The sequence below is a fragment of the Globicephala melas genome, chromosome 10 (genome assembly GCF_963455315.2).
Source record: "Globicephala melas chromosome 10, mGloMel1.2, whole genome shotgun sequence".
Lineage (NCBI taxonomy): Eukaryota > Metazoa > Chordata > Mammalia > Artiodactyla > Delphinidae > Globicephala > Globicephala melas.
Window position 1 is genome coordinate 59,416,727 of NC_083323.1, and position 12,090 is coordinate 59,428,816.

Below are 12,090 nucleotides of genomic sequence, written 5' to 3' on the forward strand. Positions count from 1 at the left end.
CCTGGACTCGGCAGTTGAGCTTATCATAGATCAGCGTGGGAGGCTCTGTGTCTGGGCCTGCTTGGGGAGGCATGGGGAAGAGCTCAGGACTGTAAAGGTGGCAGAGCTCCATCAGGCTTCTCCACAGCGGCACCAAGGTCTCAGGGGGCAGATGCACTTTTAACAGATCGCCAGTGCGGGGGATGCCTGGTGGGCTCGAGCGCCTGGGCCAGAGGTGGGCAAACAGGTGGTTACAGAGGGAATGGGACCGCTCCGAGATTTGTCCTGACTCCGAGATCCTGTGAATCCCCAAATTAGGATTCTCCATGGGATTCAAGAAGGGAAACCTGGGAAGGGTGAGCAGAGCTGGTGAATAGCAGCAGGAATCCTGGCTACCAGCCCCCTCCCCTTGGGGGCAGTGGCTGTGATAATCGCTGATCACTGTTAATGGATACTGCAGGTCTCAGTAATGACAGCCCCACTGGGATTCATTAGTCACGGTCCCCACACCACTGGGGGTCTCTCAGCTAAGGGAACAGGGGGAAGAGGTAGCCTGAGCCGCTGGCACACTGGGTCCCAGAGGAGGACAAAATAGAACAGCTGTCCTGGTGAGACATCTCTTCCTCCTGCTTCAGCCAGTGCCTGCAGTGAGGATGGTGTGCAGGAAGGCGAGGGACAGGTGGGCTCCCAAGGCCTCCGGTGACCCCTCTTCCGAGGGGTCTCTACTTCTCTCTCTCCAGAGCATGTCCCTCCTCTCTGTGTTTACATGGGTCCCTGCTGGCTGAACTGTCCCCCACCACTTGACTCTCCCTGCCCTTCTGAGCTCATGGGCTGCTGAATGGTCAGCCCTCCCCCTCCCCTGCCCTTTCCTAGTGTCCGGGTGTCCTTCACTACTGTTGTGAGATTTGGGGGAAGTCTCAGGCGAGGAGATGCTTACTCTGTTCCTGGGTGTGTGTCTGCTTCTCAGAGGGTTTCTTCCTGAGCCTGCTGGGTGCAGGCTCGAGGAGTGTCTGGAGGAGGTGGCGAGGCTTCTGCCCATTCAGGGCGGCTTACGAGGGAGACGGAAGGGGCGGGGAGCCGGTGTTCCATCATCTCCCCAAAAGCAGACCAGGGCGGTTTTTGAAACTAGGTTTTCCTGATCTTAGCATCATACTAACATGTGCACACATGCACACACACACTCACCCCAAGAGACAACACACAGATACACTGACACATTTTCTCCGGCAGTCTGCCCTGTGAGCTGCTTCCAGGGTAAATTCACTAAGAAACTCCTTCGCATGGGTCCCCCCCTCCTAACCCGGGTGAAAACCTTCCATGACTCCCCGGTGCCCATGGGCGAGGCTCAGACTCTCTGTCCTAGCATTCAAGGTCTTCTCTGATCTGGTCCCAACCTGACTTCCCAGCCCAGTCTCCCATAATCCTCCAACAGGAGTATCTTCCGAAAAAAAGGTCGTACGCACTTACATTTCCTCCAGGATCACCGGGGACGTGCCCTCTTCCCACTCACATCTCTGCTGGGGTAGATACACCTCCTCCAGGAGGCCTTCTTGACTCAAGGCCTCAGCTTACAGCAACTTCTTCCTTAGCGTGTCCTTGACATTTGGAGGATAAGTCTTTCTATAGGCTGGGGGGAGGGCCCTTTTTCCCCACTTCTGAGCCTCTCCAGGCAGGGCCTGTATTTATCCACCTTTATTTCCCTGGTGCCAACATGGTACCTGGAATCTGTGTGTAAACAGCTGAGAGCCTGGCTCCGGGGAAGAGCATCCGTCCAAATTGGATCAAGCTCCTGCTTTGGCTCTTCCTGACTTTGTGACCCCGAGCAAGCAGCTTGTCCTCTCAGTTTCCCAATTGTACCATGAGGAGGTTAGACCTCCAAGCTGCTTGTCCTCTCAGTTTCCCAATTGTACCATGAGGAGGTTAGACCTCCAAGCAGCTTGTTCTCTCAGTTTCCCAATTGTACCATGAGGAGGTTAGACCTCCCTACTCTAAGATTCTGTATTTCTGTTGTGGTGAGGATGGAGACGAACATCCTCAGGTAGGTGCACATATAGCCCTTTTCAGTATAGACGGTAAGGAGGCCGAGGGTGGTAACTAACTCAGTGGCAATTAAACTCGAGGGTCCAGAGAGTTCCTGACCCAGGGAGAAACCAGGTTGGTGTCAGGTCTAGACAGATCCATGTGATTTTGGACTACTTCCTCTACCTCTTGCACCCTCAATTTATTTATATGAACAATAGGATTGATATTTCAGGCTTCTTTTTGGCATCAGAGAAGATTAAGTCTGTGGAAGCTTAATTCATACACACAGTACATCTAGGGACTCAGTTGTCTGGGGAGTGTTGTGTCTGGGTCCTCTTCCCTTCTCAGGTCCTCTCGTGAGGGTTCTGCTCTGTTTCTTCTCTCCTTGATTACTGCCTGGGAGAACCCATGCTCACCTCTCCTGCAATCAGCTGGGGGTGCTTGGCAACAGGCTTTAGTTGGGTCCCTGCTGGGTGGTCTGGGCTGCAGAATGCCGGGTGAGCTTCTAGTTAACTCCTCGGGGGGGAGTCTCCTATGCAAATGCCGCTATGCAGGGATGGCAGGATTTCCCACACCCCAGGCTCCCATAGTCTCCAAGCCATCCTGCCCCCCATCTGACCTGACCTCTGGGATCTCTCCCAGCCTGAGATACGTCCCTGTTGCCTCATCACCCTTCCCTGGGAATACTGAGGCTGGAGTTGTCTACGGTGGCCAGGAAAATTCCTCAGAAGTGTGAGGAAGGGGGAGGGATCTTGAGTGAGGAGAGACCCCTGTCCTACATTATGGCCTCTGTCTCCCCTTCGCTTCCCATGTCACCCCTGGGAGAGGGTTGGATGAAGGCCCCAGAGTTCGCCCCCCAAACCCCCATGCCCCAGCCTCTACAAGACCTTAGAGGCAGGAAACTTTCTTCACAGGGAGCTGAAGGGGACCTGGAGTATGTTCAGGGGATCCCAGGGTCCAGCTTCCCAGCCCCTCCCCACTCTGTGATCTCCAAGGACCTCCGTGCATCCAGACCCGGGAGCAGCTGCTCTGTTTATGATGTGGGAGGTTTATTCCTACTGACGCCTCTCAGCTCAGGGCTCTTGAGGGAAGAGGGGATGGACTGTGGGGAAATTGAGGAAGAGGAACCAAGTCCAGCTTTGGGAGGAGTTGGGTTAGTGACTTTTCCCCTCCTTGGAGCAGCTGGGAGGATCTAGTAAAATCTAGCACTTTCTCCTCGGGAAAAAGGACCTAGAAAACCAGTGGGGGACGGGGACCAAGAGGGGGACCCTGAGGACAGAGTAGCGTCAGCGGTGTGTGGGGCTGAAGTTTCTGGGAGTAAGAGCTGGCGAGAGCCCGAAGCAGAAATGCCAATCAGGTCTCAGCGAGGTTGGTTTGGTTGTGAATCGAGTATCCGTGTCATTATGAATAAGTGTGTGAGGGCCCTCGAGGTAGGGGCTGAGTCACAGTGTTTCATTTTTATGAACAGGACTGGCCTCTGCTTGTGGGAGGCCCAGAGAGGGCAGAGGGCTGGGCAAAGTCACACAGCACTCGCCTCCGATCAGCGGCTGTCCTGGCCTGGCTTTCTCTTGCTCTTATTTTCCCAGCCACTCCTTTTTTCTTTTTTTTAAATTTTATTTATTTTTGGCTGCTTTGGGTCTTTGTTGCTGTGCATGGGCTTTCTCTATTTGCAGTGAGCGGGAGCTACTCTTGTTGCCGAGCACGGGCTCCAGTAGTTGCAGCACGTGGGCTCAGTAGTTGTGGCACGTGGGCTTGGTTGCTCCGCAGCATGTGGGCTCGAACCCGTGCATTGGCAGGCGGATTCTTAACCACTGCGCCACCAGGGAAGTCCCTCCCAGCCACACTTGATCTGATTTTAAAAATATATATTCTCCACTCTTCACAATTTCCCATGCTCTCTCCAACCCCTTTTCCCCCTAAATAGTTATGTATGAACTTTGACCCCAGGAAGCCGCTTGGGGGGACCATTTTGGGAAAACATGATAGAACCTCGTAAAGAATTCCGACAGCTTGCAAACAGCCTGTGCTAAATTGCCCCTTCAAGTGAAAATTAAAGCAAATGTCTGTTTTATGACCATGTTTTCTTGGGCTGCAGCTATTGTGGGAGTGCGGGGGGAGCTCAGAGCTGGGAGGCATGGAGAGGGTGGAGGTATTCGGCGTGGGGTATACCTGGGCCTCTGGTCCACTCCCTGCATCCCTCCCTCCATGCTTTTTCTGCGCGGAGATGATGTAGAAACAACCTTATCATCACAGTCTCTTTTCAGGCCCATCTCTTCTCCCAGTGGGGCTTGAAAGGGTTCTTGCTCTTTCTGGGGCACCAGCCTCCCAGAGTGCCAGTGGCAGAAGCCCTAAGGTCATCCAGCCAGGGGCTTGGCTTGGGCTCTGTGACCCCCTGTTTCTCTGGCGGGCCTGTGGGGCTGCTGCTGGGGCAGAAGGAGGGACCACTGCTCAGGTTCCAGACTACCTCCTGCTCTTGCACTGTTTTCTTCAGACCTAGTCCACCTTTGCATATGAGGCATAGTGTTTGAAAAGTGGTTCTAAGGCAATAATAATAATAGTGATAATATAGTAATAATAAATAATCGTAAAAGAAGGAAACCGCTTGTCTACTCTAATACCTTCATTACATAAACAGAGACACTGAGGCCCAGAGAGGACATTTTGTGGAAGATCTTGGACTGGGGAAAAGGAAATCTGGGTTCTGATTCTGACCCAAGTCACTTCCCCTCTCTGGGTCTTGGTTTCCTCATCTGTAAAACTCAATGATCGGATTCCATGAACTCCAAGGTCCTTTTCAGGCCCGTGAAGCCCTAGATCAATAAATACATAATAATGTACTAGGATGTGCCAGGTCCTAAGTGCTGTGTGTTTTCCAGGGGTCGTCCCATTTAAGATTCAATGATTTTATGAGATGTCATCATTCCCGTCAGATCACTAAGGGACAGTGAGGTGAAATAACTTGGCCGAGGTCCTGCAATGGCAAAGTCAGACTGGACCGCTGGCAGTCCCCCTCCAGGGCCTGGGCACTCAGTCACTGCTCCCATGAGGACTGGATCCAGATCCGTCAGCTGGGGAGTGGGAGCCCAGCCTCACTGCCCCCTGGGCTGGTGTTCGTTCTGCTGGACCAGGCCACCTGTTTAGCCAGGGTGGTGAGAGCCTCACCCTGTCTGGAGGCTGCTGGTGTCTGCTGTACTCAGGCTGTCGGTGTAATGCTCAGGGCACGCCTCGGAGAAGGGGGCTTCGGGGCAGAACGGGGCTTCTTGAATGAGGCTTTGAAAAGCTGAGAGGAGCTTTTAGATTTGTTACGAGGGACTCCAGGAAGCTATGAGGGTTCTTTTTTATTTTAATTGAAGTATAGTTGATTTACAATATTGTGTTCGTTTCAGGTGCACAGCAATGTGATTCAGTTATACATATATATGTGTACTAGCTATATTTTTTTAAAAAATGCTTTTCCATTATAGTTTATTGTAAGATACTGAATATAGTTCCCTGTGCTATAAATCATTTTTGTTGCTGTGAGGGTTCTTGATCAGGGCAACAGCCGTATAATTTTTTTTTTTTTTTTTGCGGTACGCGGGCCTCTCACTGTTGTGGCCTCTCCCGTTGCGGAGCACAAGCTCCGGATGCGCAGGCTCGGCTGCCATGGCTCACGGGCCTATCCGCTCCGCGGCATGTGGGATCTTCCCGGACCGGGGCACGAACCCGTGTCCCCTGCATCGGCAGGCGGACTCTCAATCACTGCGCCACCAGGGAAGCCCAGCAGCTGTATAATATTATAGAAAATCCCCTCCTTGCCCCTCACCCAGTGGCCTGCCCACCTAGGAGATCCTGCAGTAGGGAGCCCAACCGGCCCAGCCTGCAAAGCCACTCAGTGACCCACGCCCCCTCCCCATAACTAGTGTCCCTTCCACCCTGGTTATTCCAGCCTCTTCTCAGCGGCTTCACCGCTAGAACTGGATGTTGGATCTGGCTTCCTCCTTGGAAGACAATTTATGGTTACGTGTCGGAGACTCTGTTTTAATGAAGTTGCAAAAGTAGGTTAATGGGCTGTGGGTGTTTTTCCTTCCCCTCCCCCTGCCCCATCTCCGGCCCTGGGCGGATGAATGATGCCTCTCCCAGCGCAATGCAGAGCTGGCCTGAGGATCTCAGGCCCGGTTCCTTGGCCTCCCGCTGGGCTCCTCAGATCTCCTCCTCCCTGCTGCTTGGGAAGGTGCTTAGAATGTCTAACCCCAATCCCTCCTGCTGTCACTGTGGCCCGGAAGACGCTCCGAAGTCTGCCCAGACTGGCATATTTGAGTGGCAGGGACTATGACAAGGGCTGGGGCAGGGGTGGGCCCTGAGGAAGTAGGAAGCTAGAATTATGGATAATGGACATCTTTAGGGTTAGAGAGGCATGGAGGTAGAAACTTAGCTAGAACGGACCTGGAGAACTCGGCGAGGTTGAGGGGAGGAACCAAGCTTCTGGGAACCTCTCCAGTTGCTGCCTCTGTCTCCCTAATTCATCTCTGTGCGTCCTGGTGCTGTGCCTGAACGTTTGCTGTGTGAATGATGGATACAGAGTGATGGCTCTTCTCTCCCCTCCCTAAGTCTCTGGGGCTAGAGCTCCCCCTCATCCTTGCTCTTCTCTGAAATGGCCCTCCGCCTGTTCCTGCTGGGGACCCCTTCCCTTCCCACCTCTCTGCCCAATCCTTGCCCCACACCCCCATGTCTCAGGAAGTTTCCCATTGTTAAGCTGCAAGGACAATTCATTTATTTGCGTGGGTCCAAGCTGAAGGCCTATCAGCCCTGGAAGACTGGGGTCTCCAGGGAGAAGGGTCTATATCTTTTTCCTCCAGATTTCCCCCTGCCTCAGCAACCCCCAAGCGTGGCTCTCGGATTGAGGTGGGATCCAAGATCCTGGGTGATGTTAGGGACACACAACCAGGAAGACCATCCTGCTGCCGAGGCCCTTCTCCCTGGTCCTTCGTCCCTACAGAAAGCCGGGAGCATGCCTCGTCTCTGGCCAGCAATCACTCCCAAGCCCTCTCTGTCAGTAAATGAGGCTGTTGGCCAGGGTTTGGGAGCTGAACACCAAGATGGGGTGGAGCACAGCCTCGATGCCTGCAACCTCAGATTATCCCCCTCTTCTGGAAACCTGGGCTACCTCACCCCCTGCTTCTTTTACGGCCTTGACTCTCTTCCCTGTCCAGGCCCAGGAAGAAGCATGGGCTCTTGGCCTTTGAGATTAACCCTACAGAAATCCCAGAGAAACCCTACCAGAAAACCCACCATAATCTCCATGAATACCCTAAACCTTACACCAGCGTCCAGAATCTAAACTAACATCCCAAAACCTAGGGTAACACCCAGGACTACCCGGCCCAGGCAGTGCTACAGTGCCACGCCAAGCATGGCACAGGAACCCCAACCCAGGCTCTCTGCAGGGGCGCCTAAGCCTCCCAAGCTGGCGTTCTTGCACCCCTGCACATGTTTTCTTTCCTGACCTAGACCAGGACATTCTTCCTGCAGACTCCAAAGCCCTCACTGACCTTGATCCCACTCAGTTTCGCTGTGGCAGAGGGAAGTGTGGGTGCACAGGGCACGGATGTGGGTTGGGTGGTGCCTGCAGGATGTCAGGGCCCGGGAGAGGGACCTGGTCATCTGCCAACTTGTCAGGATGTCCAAGGAGCTCAAGCAGGAGGCCTAGAGGTTAGACCTTGGGAGGCCCTGCCTGAATCGGTTGGGCCCAGGTTTACTCAGAGATGGGTAAGCAGAATGAGGATGTGACAGATGTGGCTTCTCTTTTCCTTGGTCTCAGCTTAAGGACCCTCCTCCCTTGAGATTCGGGGGAAGAGGGGGGTCTGGGAGGACAGCAGACTGCATGGCCCCATAGGATCAGGGAAGCCCAGAAGCCATGATGGTTTACACCTGACGTGGGCATCCTGGGGCTTCTGTGGAAATGTCCACTGATATAAAAGGAGACAGGATTGCTGGGTTCCCCGGACACACATCTGTACACATGTCTACCGTACAGATGTTTTGGGCGTGGATCGGGGGAGGGTATGGGAGGGGAAGATGATGGGAGGGTTGGAAAATGGCAGTTCAGAGGGAGGACACACAGGCCCAGTCCGTTAGTCTGATGAGAGAAGAGACTCACGTCTAGGACCTGATTAAGGAATAGCTGGAAGGGGTTGTTCAGTGCAGGGAGAAACAGAGGAGAAGCAAGGGTTTCAAATCAGGAGGGCTTCGTGGAGGAGGAGAGTGGGCAGTGGGATGGAAAAGAAGGGAGGGGCAGAGTTGAGGAGGGCTCTGGGCGGGCTCTGCGGCTCTGACTGTGGGGGAGACAGATTCCCTGGCCAGGCTGAGAGTCCAAGCTGCAGAGTCACCAGAGGTTAGAATCTCTGGGGGTAAAATTCTGAGGATGAGCGTGGAGGTGGAGGCAGGAGGTTTGGGGACTCCAGGCTCTGCCCTTAGCCCTCAGCCTTGAGCAGTTCACACACACTAATAGTGTCTTCTTTCCCTAATCATAGGGGATGAAGCAAGCATTCTTTTTTTTTGCGGTACGCGGGCCTCTCACTGTTGTGGCCTCTCCTGTTGCGGAGCACAGGCTCCGGACACACAGGCTCAGCGGCCATGGCTCACGGGCCCAGCCGCTCCACGGCATGTGGGATCTTCCCAGACCCGGGCACGAACCCGCGTCCCCTGCATCGGCAGGCGGACTCTCAACCACTGCACCACCAGGGAAGCCCGAAGCAAGCATTCTTGATTTTTAAAAAGCTTCTATGGTGGGTGAGAACACCCCTTGGGAGGGGGATATTTGGGCCCCAATGTAATAGACTTCAGCAGTGTCAGCCCCTCCTGGTGTGTGAGAAGGCAAGTTCTGAGGGGCTGGGACAGCTCTGCCACAGGCCAGTCCCTTAAACAGCCTGAGTTTCCCTAAACCGAGGGGAGTTGCACTGGCTGATCACTCGGGGCCCCTTCCTCCGTCTGATATTTGTTTAATAATTTTCAAGTCCTTTACGAGAATCAAATGAGATCACGCATGCTGAGAAAATATAAAGCATGCTGTCATTGTGAGGGGTTCAGGGGCTGCCTGGGGCCGGGGGAAAGGCGCTTAGAGGCGGGCCATGGGCTGGGACCCCTGGAAGGGAAAGGCAGGCCCCTGCTGGGTTTATGCCTCTGCCTTGCCACTGCCTTGCCCCTTCCCAGCCCAGCCCCAGGCTCTGGGGACTGAGCCCGGCTCAGGATGGGGGTGGGGCTCCCAGGGGCAGGGGCAGAGGGGTGGGAGCCTCCCCTTTGAGTGGCTCCGAGCTGGAGCACAGCAATTACGCAGGAGGATTTATGTCCTTTTGCCTTTAATCGGAAACTCCGTGTCAAGAAGAAAAATCTGCACTGTCCTCCGGCCCGGCTTCCTGCTTTATCATTATTATTGGAGGAAGGTTGATCTGGAAACTTAAGGAAAAGTGGGGTTGGGGGTGGGAGCCACCAGGGAAAGGGAGGTGTGGGGCAGAGGGTGGCCTTCCTACTGTTTGTCCTGCTTCATCACAAGAAGGGGACAAAGGGCAGCCCGGGGGTTGAGGGTCCTGGAGGGCAGGTGAGAAGACACAAGAGGCTCACTAGGGGAAGTGTAGGGGCTGGGGATCATGGGAGGAAGGGGCATCCGGGGAGCAAGGGAGACACCAGGAGGGAGGGAAAGGATGGGTGACCACAGGGAGACACCAGGAATTAAAGGGACTTGGGAAAGAGGACGAAGAGAACTAGGGCTCATGGTGGAGGGAAGGGGTGGCCGGGTGCTGGAGGGACACTGGGGTGGGGGGTGCAGGGGGTGGAATAACCGGAAGGGGGAGCAGTGGCTCTAAGGGGGATGCTGTGGGAGAGGGAGAGTGTAGGGTAACCAGAGGGGACACAGGGTGGAGGGCAGAGGAGGGCTGGGAGTCACGGAGAAAAGAGGCATCTAGGGCCTGGGATGCGCAGGGGCTGGGGCTGATGTGGGGGCTGGGCTAGGGACTCCGGGTCTGTGGCCGTCTCCGTCTGTACCTGCTGACCTGCCCCCAAGAAGGCTGTTCCTCCCCTGGCCCACCCAGGACCCGTGTCTCCTGGTCTCCTGGGTGGAGGGCGCTGGCCTCCCACAAAGCCCCTGGTTTCCCCTTCCACTTTGGGAACAATTTCTCCAGGAGATGGGGTATAGTGCTTGGGAATACTCAGCAGGAATCCTTGGGCCCTGGGGAGACTGGACTAGAAGTGTTGGAAGGCGAAAGGCCTGCACTCTGGGGAAGGGGAGGGACCCAGGAGAAAAGGCCTCCTAACACCCCCAACGTCCTTGTTTGGAAGTCCCCCTAGTGTCTTAGCTGTTATCCCTCCTGTTGCCGGGATTTCATCCTCATGTGTGGAAAGGGCACCAGCCCTGGGATCGGTTCCTGGGAACTGACTCCCTGTGTGCACTTCTGTGAATCTCAGGGTTCGCACCCACAGCGTGCAATGTCTACGCGGCAGGCCGTGGTCAGGCTTAGAGATGGTTAGGTGAAGGATCCAGCATGTAGTAGCCACCTGGGGGGTAACGCCCAATATATGCAACCTCCTTCCTTTACAAAGGACAGATTAATTCTCTGTGAGTTTCCTCAACGAGCCTGGGTGGGTATCGTTATCCTCCTAGAGATGGGAACCGTGGCACAGAGCCGCTGAGTGACGTGCTCAAGGCCACACAGCACATCACTGGAGCAGCCAGGTGAGACGGCCCCATAATACCTCCTGAGGGCCTTGAAGATCTTCCTCTGGGTCTCCTCCCTCCCTCCTTCCCCTGAGGGCCTCACACTTGGCCCCTCGGCCCTGGGATCTGGGGTCGTTTGGGATGCTCAGTGGAGTGTCTTGGCTTCCAATCCTCCTGCAGTCTGGGCCGTGCCCACCCTCGCTCGCCTCCACCCTGGCTCAACTGAGAGGTTTTATAGCCGTTTACGAGCAATTTCTGTCCGTATATCACTGGAGATATATAGCCGGGCAAATATTAGGGACCCAAGCAGAGGTTTTAAGAGGTGAGTTTTACTGCCGCTGAAAGAAGGCGTGATAGGCAGCCGGTGGAGACCCACCTCCCTCTCGCTCACTTGGCGGCGGCCGGGCGGTGGCAGCATGGACTGGGGTTCGGCCAGGAAAACTGTCTGTGAGGACCCGGGGGTGCCAGCCTGAGGGGAGTGATCAAAGAGCGGGGCTCTGATCCTCAGAGAGCTGTGTGAGTGGGAGGAGGTGGGGTCACAAAGCAGGCCAGAGGTCACGGGCTGGCTTGGACAGAACACCCTCGCCAAACCCGAGCGAGAAGCCACTGAGCTCCTGCGGATTCGCTCCACAGAAACACAGACCGAAGTGAGACACCAGGGAAGCACTGCCCCGCACGGGCCACTGGAAGAGGCTGCCGTGTTGCCTTTTGCGGGAAGTCCTTAAAATCTGGATCTGAACGAGGAAACCGCTGGCCAGAGGCAGAGGGCTGGACACATGGCCTCTTACCCTCTCGGACCCTGCGCAGGTGACGCTGGAGGAAGGCCTGCAGGAGGCCGGCCTTGACCTCCTCTGCTCTGGGCCCGGGCCTGTGTGGGCCGCTGGGTTTGGGTGGGCGCAGAAGGGTGAGGAGAGCCTTCTTGGCTTGTGGCATATGGTGAGAAGATGTCCCCGGGAATCCTCGCTGCTGATTTAAGCAGCTCCGACAGCTTTATGGCGCCTCCTCGAGTGAGCCCCCAACGCTGGCCGTTTAACTTTTTAGCGTTGTTTAACGCTTAGGCTCCGGCGGACAGGCAGGCCCCTCGGCCCCAGAGGCAGCAGCACTAAATCAGGACACTCATAGGCCCCGATAAATAATTTTTACAGGGCACGCAGCCCATAGATCACCAGTGGGGGTGGGGGGAGAGCGGCTGTGATATTTCAAGCAATTGTCATATATGACTACCCTGTGCTCTGATCCAGGTCATGCACATGGCAGCCAGCTTCATAACCAAAGTCAGCTCCAGGGCCCCCCAGCCGGGGCACGGGCGGGGCTGCGGGAGCTGGTGGCTCCGATTACCCCACAGCCAGCGGATGACCCGCGGACTCATCGTCTGCTCAACCTGCCCTAGTGTGCCGAGC